The sequence below is a fragment of the Acinonyx jubatus genome, chromosome C2 (assembly GCF_027475565.1).
Source record: "Acinonyx jubatus isolate Ajub_Pintada_27869175 chromosome C2, VMU_Ajub_asm_v1.0, whole genome shotgun sequence".
Classification (NCBI taxonomy): Eukaryota; Metazoa; Chordata; class Mammalia; order Carnivora; family Felidae; genus Acinonyx; species Acinonyx jubatus.
The window spans coordinates 1757099-1763865 of record NC_069384.1 but is presented as its reverse complement, the minus strand read 5'-3'; positions in this window follow the sequence as shown (position 1 = coordinate 1763865).

Below are 6767 nucleotides of genomic sequence, written 5' to 3'. Positions count from 1 at the left end.
CGTTGAATGTTTTAATGAGTATGTCTTCAACTTTGTTCAGACTTTTCATGAAGTGACAAGGATTCCTGTACGGGTAAGGCAGCAAAGGCCCCTTAACTGTAGTAAACTGACCCACTTCTACTGCAAATACCTCCAAATATCTCCACTTGGATCTGCTGTTTAGGTAAACAGACGTTTAAAAGCTCCATTTCCACTGGAAATGGAATAACACCTACCTGGGTTTAAATATATGGCCCCAGAAACCAACACGTTTTCGTCCTAACAACGCAAACACACAACAAACAATTTAATGATGGTCGAAGGACATTGGACGTTTGTAAACCAAGACTCCGTGGACACTGCTGCATTTGAAACGGTGCCATCAGCACTGGCATGTTTTTTAAGGAGGCGTCACACCCAGCGTGGAGCGCAACGTGGGGTTTGAGCTCATGACCCTGAGATCAAGAGCTGAGCTGAGATCAAACGTTGAGTGCTTAACCAACAACTGAACGACCCAGGCGCCCCAGCAATAGCATTTTTTTTTTAATACCCAGCAGTAGCATTTTAAAACCCAACTGTGTTCTGCAACATCTCAACAACGTGGATGTTCAAAAAATACTTGGCATCTAGAGTCCATTTCCTGTTTTGAAAGCGGGGAGGAAGTGGCAGCGTTACTTCAATTGCATTCAGTTGTCAAGGAGCTTTAAGCTTCCAGGAGAGACTCAAGCAGCATCAGGAGAAGCACACCCGCGATAACTTTTCAGAGAAACAGAATGACTCCTCTTGGCCACGTGCAATTAAAAGCGTATGACTGGGGCGCCCGGGTGGCACAGTCGGTTGAGTCTGCGACTCTTGATCTCAGCTCAGGTCATCATCTCACAGCTCATGGATTCCAGCCCCACATCAGGCTCCGTGCTGATGGCGTGGAGCCTGCTTGGGATTCTGTCTCGCCTTCTCTCTGCCCCTCCCTGGCTCGTGTGCACGCGCTCTCAAAACAAATAAATAAACTTAAAAAAAATTTTTAAAAAGAGCGTATGATTTTTCCAAGAAAGATAGCCAAAGAATCAGACCACACAGTCACAACGGCATCAATTTAGGGGAAGTGATGGTCAAATCCTGCACGATGGGAAAGGCTGTCCTCCAACACCAGACTGGTCATTGGGTGGAATCCAGAGCCATGGTGATTCCACATTTCCAGGGTCCCCACCCTGGAGTTGTGCATATGGGAGTGGCTTGCTGGGCATTTTCACCAGAGTTGTTTTTATTTGTGGTCAGTGTGCCTGCCATCTGATATTATTTGTCATCAAGAGTACATTCCTCTTGGGGCACCTAGGTGGCTTGGTGGGTTGGATATTTGACTCCTGGTTTGAGCTCAGGTCAAGATCTCATGGTTCCTAAGACTGAGCTGTGTGTTGGGCTCTGTGCTGACAGTGCAAAGCCTGCTTGGGATTCTCTTTCTCCCTCTCTCTCTGCCCCTCCCCAGATGATGCTGGTGCACATGCACATGCTCTCTCTCTCTCTCTCTCAAAAATTAATAAACATTAAAGAAAAAGAGTACATTCCTCTTAGTAAGTTAAGGAATTACTTCCAAAAGGCCCTGTAAAAAAAGAGCAAAGCTACTACCTGAAGCAGGTAACACATTAGATCTTTGTGATCAGCTGAGGACACAGGGAGCACTTGAGGGCCTGGGACTTTGGATGGCCTTGGAGGGATCTTAGGAGCTCTTGGATAGGCAGGGGCTCCGAGGGCCTCTGGGGCGGAGGGAGGGATGGACAGAGCCCATTTTCCATGGCTGGATCAAGGGATGTTACAGAACACGCACCTGGACGTGCGGCGACTCCAGAGAGAGCTACAAGGGGCTCTTACCTGCTTGGGTTTTGGAGCTGGTCCTGGTTCCTGCCGTGTGGGGCCTGGACTGAGGCGTGAGACCCGGAACACTCTGGTCAGCCATCCCCTGTGAGCGGTCTCGATTCTTAAAGTGTTTTTCTGTGTCAGCCTCTCAGAGTCCTCAGAAGCGGGCAGAGGGGGCTCTAGTGACCCTCCACCCATAATTTGACAAGACAGGAAACAGCTTTTTCAAGGCCACGCCGCCAGCCAGAGGCAGGGCTAGACTTGGAGGCGGGGCTTCAACCGAGTCCCCTCCAGCTCCTCTCCATCCCATGAGCACAAGGTGCGAAGTTCTCAAGAGGATCGTTGGAAAACTATCGGGAATATGTCACAACCAGGACAGGGCCTGAGGGCAACCAATTCTACAGTCCGTGTTTCCAGAAACTGCCTCGGGGTATCAGCTCAGGCCTGGCTTCAGCCGGCCCTGCCAGAGAAGGCGCCCAAGCAGGGCCGACCCCTCCCGAGGGGGCCTCCCCGCTGCACACACCTGTATTCCTCGCCCACATACCCCACCGTTCTGTCCGTGATTAGACTCGTCCTCCGGTTTCGCCCAGTGCTTCTCAATCATGCATCAGAAGCACATGCAGAACATGACAAAGCCAGACTGTTAAGCTCACCGCAGAGCCCCTGACTCAGCAGGTCTACGGCCAGGCCGAGGGTCTGCGTCTCTAACAAATGCGCAGGTGAAGTTGGGCCTGCGGTGAGGAAACAGCCTTTGAGAAGCGGGGCTCCGGGTCACCGAGTCTCCACCTGGCCTGCTGCGCACTGACACGGCTGGGGCACACTTACAGGCCGTGCTGCAGGCGGTCTCCCCCCCGCCAGCAATGAAGCCCGAGCCTGAGAGGGACACTGATGTTTGACACTCCGCAGGTGCAGGCCAGGCTGAGCCCCCTGAGCTGCCAGTGCTGCCAGCATGGACCTTTCTAGTTCCCCCACCTGCCCTAGTAAAGTGTCCCAGGTCATATACAGCAAGAGGCCCTCACACAGTTAGCATTTGCAATAGAAGTCAGGAACCCAAAGCCAGGTGCCCCCCATGGGTGCAGGTCTGTGGCAGGGTGGGGGGTGCTAGGGTCGTGGGGATATAGGATAGGATCAAAAATTGACATTTGGTCTTAATGTTCCTGGCACAGAGCTCCTAAAACCCTTGGAATTTCCTGGATAGCAAGAGTGATGAAGGTATCTTTTGTTACTTATAACAATCCTTTCAAGTGCATCTGAGTTTCTGTTAAAGAGGGGACTTTTGGAAAGCACCAAAGCCTGGGGACCAACCTTGTGAGCAGAGGCTGGAATTTTCAATCCCACCCCACTGATGGAGGAGAGAGGAGCGGGGAGGGGCTGGAGGTTGGATAGTCACTAGTGGCCAACAAGTTAATCATGCCTGTGTAATGAAGCCTCCATAAAAACCCCAAAGGACTGGGGTTTGGGGAACTTCTGGGTCCGGGACCGTGTGGAGGTGTGGGGAGAGTGGCCCCCAGGATGCAGAAGCCCCACACCCCTCCCCCGTTCCTGGTACATGTCTCTCCATCTGGCTGTTCGTTCACATCCTTTGCAATAAGCCGGTAATCCAGAGCGGAAGCTGTTGTGAGTTCTGTGAACCACCCTAGCAAATTAAATGGATCTCTGATCTGTAGCCAATTACCTGAAGCACAGGTGACAACCTGGAATTGCATCTGAAGGCCGGGAAGCAGTTCCGTGGGACTGAGCCCCTCACCTGTGGCATCTGATGCCACGTCCAGGTATCTGGTATCAGAATCAAGTTCGATTTGTGGGACATGCAGTCAGTGTCCTCAGAGAACTGAGTCACTCGCTCGATGGTGTGGAAGAAACACCCATGTCAGAGGTGGCCAACCATCCAGGTTTGCCTGGACTGCATGATTTCCTGGGAGGGAGGACTTTCAGGGTCAAGGCCAGGACATCCCAGGCCCACCGGGATACTTGGTGTGAACAAAAGTGAACAAAACTTGAGAATCTCTAAAAGAAAGAAAGAGAGTTTTCTTGAGCCCAGGTTGGGACAGCTGTCCAGGAAACACGGTCTTCATAGGGAAGGAAGTGCTCCGGAGAATGAACAGTTTTTACCAGAGTTATATACCTTTTTTAAATGTTTATTTATCCTGAGAGAGTGAGAGCACCTGAGGGAGGGTAGGGCAGAGAGAGAGAGAGAGAGAGAGAGAGAGAGAGAGAATCCCAAGCAGGCTGCGCACTGTCAGCACAGAGCCTGATGTGGGGCTCGATCTTACAAACTGTGAGATCACGACCTGGGCCGAAACCAAGAGTTGGAGGCTTAACCGATGGAGCCCCCCAGGTGCCCCCACATTTGTATCCTTTTTGACATCCTGTGAAAGCTCGGGAGATCGTAGAGCAGCGTGTAGGCAGGAGTCACGGGTTTTGTCGTAAAGGAACATGGGGAGCAGGAAAGTTGATCAGTACGTCAAGGACGAGATGGTCTTCCTCTAGCGTAGTCATTCCCAGAGCAGGCGCCCGGTGCAGGGGCGGCGGGCTGTAAATCAGGCTCTGGGTCCAAACAGACTTTCCCTACAGTCGTGCTGACTGAGAAAGAAATCTAAACTGCCCCCCCACCTCGTAAATCAGGTCTTTAGAGAAGCCGTGGGCTTGCACCCAGGTCATTCTGACACCTTCCCTCTCTTCTCACCCCGTGTTTGCCACCCGCTGCTCTGGACCAGCCACCGACTTGTGTCCGGGAGCCCCGAATTCTGGATCAGCCACCGGCCCGTGTCCGGGAGCCCCAAACTCTGGATCTGGGCTGGTGGGCTTGCTTTGCACAGTTCTGCACTGTTTACCACACAGACCCCCAAAAGCTGGAAGCCGGGCTCACTCCCTGCTCTGAGCCACCCCGGAAGGTGGTTGGGGGAGGGCTAGGCCCTACCTGACCTGTGGGGTTATCAGCGTCCTAGTTTTGAGACAGGTCGCGTGGATGCCAAGACTGATCTGGTGAAGGAGAAACGGCCAAAACACACCCAGGGTACACTCTCATGGTATCCCTTCCACTGAAAAGGGATAGAACAAAACCCACTAGATGTCAGCTCATTGAAGTGCATGCATATTCTAGAAACAGACATCAAGTTGCTTAGATAAATGATGTATGGTTTTGGTCTTGAGTCTCAAAGCCGTCTATAAATAGGAAGGTGAAAAAGAACAGTCCCAAAACTGGAAGCTCTTTCTTTCTTTTTTTTTTAATTTTTTTTTAACATTTATTTGTTTTGGAGAGACAGAGAGAGGCAGAGCATGAGCAGGGGAGGGGGAGAGAGAGAGAGAGAGAGAGAGACAGAATCCAAACAGGCTCCAGGCTCTGAGTTGTCAGCACGAGCCTGACGCAGGACTCGAACTCACGAACCACGAGATCATGACCTGAGCCAAAGTCGGACCTCAACTGACTGCGCCACCCACGCGCCCCTGGAAGCTCTTTCTTTAAAAGAAAAAAAAGTTTATTTATTTTTGAGAGTGAGCACAAGCAGGGGAAGGGCAGAGACGGGGGGACAGAGGATCTGAAGGGGGTTCTGTGCTGACAGCAGAGAGCCCGATGCGGGTCTTGAACTCGTAAACCATGAGATCATGACCTGAGCCAAAGTCGGATGCTTAACTGACTGAGCCACCCGGGCGCCCCTGGAAGTTATTTCTCGACAATTTTTCCCATAGACAGGTGTGTACCTTTAGAGTGAGTGGGAACCCCAGCTGGAGGTCTGGGGATGGAGGGGACACAGGGCACCATGAAAGAATTCCAGCCCTGGTTGTAAGAAGGGGAAGGGAGATTGCCACCCAGTGTGTGTAGACACAGTGCACAGGGAAGGGACCCCGAGGAAGAGCAGTTTGGTGGAAAGATGCCCAATGTCCCTCGGATGTGACCAGGCTTGAGAGGAAGGACCTTGGGCAGGCAGGCCACGTGTGAGATGGGCTCGACTCACACAGGGGCGCCGTTGAGGTCACAGCGACTGGGCAGGCAGGGCCACCAACATTCATAGGGCGGGGAGCCCGGGGGTGACCACAATTCCATTTTGTTCAACTGGATTTTTAACAGTTCGGAGGAGTAGAATAAAGCCTGGCTCTTTTTTCCTAGGCCCGGAAGGATGTGGCGCCCCTCGTGTGGGAAAAGGTGACTTTGCTATTCTGTTTCAAACGCGCCGTGTGAATAGGGCCGGTCTGGAGTGGGACACGCGATTCTGGCCGATTTCTAGGGGACCTGGATGGGGTGGGCCGTCAGGCGCGGCCTGGGGAAGGGGAGGCGTGCGCCCCGGAGGAGGAGGACGGCTGTCGCCGGGGCTGGCATGAGGCCCAGAGGCACAAACGGGCAGGAGATGCTGGAGCGGCCCGGCGTGGGGCCCACGCCCTGGCGGGAGAGGGGGAGGGGCAGAAGGAACCACCAGCAGCGAGGACTGCTGGCAGCCGAAGGTCAGCGTGCGAGGGGCTCGGCTTCACGTCTTTAAACCTTGCTCTAAGCTCTGTGTCCTACGCTGCTCCGACCCTGGCCCACACCCAGCCTGCCGACCTGTGCCAACTGGCGGGAACTCGCGCGTCCAGGGCACCACCGCTGGGTGCCGACACGCACAGTGATCCCGCGACACCGGGCCGTTTCACTCGGTCGTGTGGCGCTGGGCGGGCAGGACTTCCAGGTCAGCCCTGCCCAGCCCGCGAGACACAAACGCTCCTCTCGGCTTGCCTTCCGCTGCCCCACCCCCAGGAGCAGGTGCAGACAGCTGGGGGGGGGGGGGGAGACGCTCATCTCCCAGCTCCCCACATGGCCCCTGAAGGCTTAGGAGGTGGGGCAGGGACAGGGGCAGAGAGGGCCATGGACACAGGCCAGCAGGTGAGGAAGTAGGAAAGAGAACAGACGCCCACAGCACGACCCACAGTCGACTCGTATCCTTCAAGTGTGCACAGAGCCCACA